Here is a 1,485-nt window from a genome sequence, read left to right on the forward strand (position 1 = left end):
ACAAGAATGTAAAATCAACTTAATTTCTATGTTCTCTGTTAACCCCCAATATACCTTCTTGTATATAAATAAGTAAATAAACAATGAATTGACAGCTGCGATAGGTCTATTTATATATTAAATTTTATCAAATGAAGTACACAGGCAATACATGTTAAAACTGAAATGTTAGTTACACAATTATAACGAAATTTCTTAAAAAAAAACTCGGAACGTTGTTTAATCTAGAGAAAAAATTATAATATTATGTTGTCCTGTCAACATGGATCTAAATGTAAACAAACTATGAGGCTAAAGTTGCCGACTCTGTGCCCCGACAATCTCTCATATTTATGTAGTTCCTGCATACTTAATTAGTTAGTTTAGATCACTTAATTATTATACATCCCATGCCCATCCTGTAGGCGGTAGTGGAAAAGGTTACAGAGGCACATAATGGGCTGAGGAACTAAAACCCATGAGTATAAAGAGCTGTGATATGTTTAAAAATAAGAATTATACGTATGGGCAGCATAAAATATCCACTACACAGTACTCACCTAATGGGGTGAGTACAGTCATGCAGCTGGTTAATGAAGAAAAGAACCTAGGAGTCAGAATCCACCAGTAATTGAAAGTTACGCAACAATTATGGGACCTGCAGCCCCCTCCCCCCCAAAAAAAAAAATCCAACCAAACCCCTAGGAATAGACAAACGGACCTTTTACTTCAAGGAAAAGAAAGTGGTTATTTTACTGTACAAATCTCTGGTGAACCCCAATTTGGACTACTGTATCCAAATATGGAGACCTCATCTTCAGAAGAACATTCTGGAAAATTCCACTCACCATATCCATATAGTGAGTGGAATGTAATATTTTCATACCATATTTATATTTTACAGCATAATCATATCTCTACTGATGATTTAAGAATCATTGGTATCTACATTACCAGCCTATATGACCATTTTGGTAAATTATTCTATTGGGCTCAATGCATGTGACTATGTCCATGAAATATCAAGAATCTAGAAGTTATCAGGAGTAATTGATAATAAAAAAAAAATATTGTTGGAACAAAATAATAAATTCCAGTGACATATTTTCAAAATCCTTAATAAAGGACAAATTGTACTATTAAGTAATGTCAATAATCTTTATATCGACTAGGTGTTAATATTATGATATAACTTTATCACAATAATCATTCTAAATAATGAAAATAATCAAACTATAATCATTGGCAGCACTTCCACTGTGAAGGGGACGCCACCAGCAGAGTGGTCCAGTACCTGAACACATCTTGTGTTTACATTCAAAGAGTGAGCACGTGTGAAGTGCTGGAGACATATTCAGCAAGACATCTACACACACACTAATTATAACCTTCAATAGTGGTTCCCTGGATACTGGAGGAGTTACTGAACTGTGTATAGGGAGGAATTCATAGTGCAATTTATCTAAAGTAGGAGTGTGGAGGTCCACCGGCTAGTGAGGCGCCACC

Source organism: Procambarus clarkii, chromosome 74 (assembly GCF_040958095.1).
Source record: "Procambarus clarkii isolate CNS0578487 chromosome 74, FALCON_Pclarkii_2.0, whole genome shotgun sequence".
Classification (NCBI taxonomy): domain Eukaryota; kingdom Metazoa; phylum Arthropoda; class Malacostraca; order Decapoda; family Cambaridae; genus Procambarus; species Procambarus clarkii.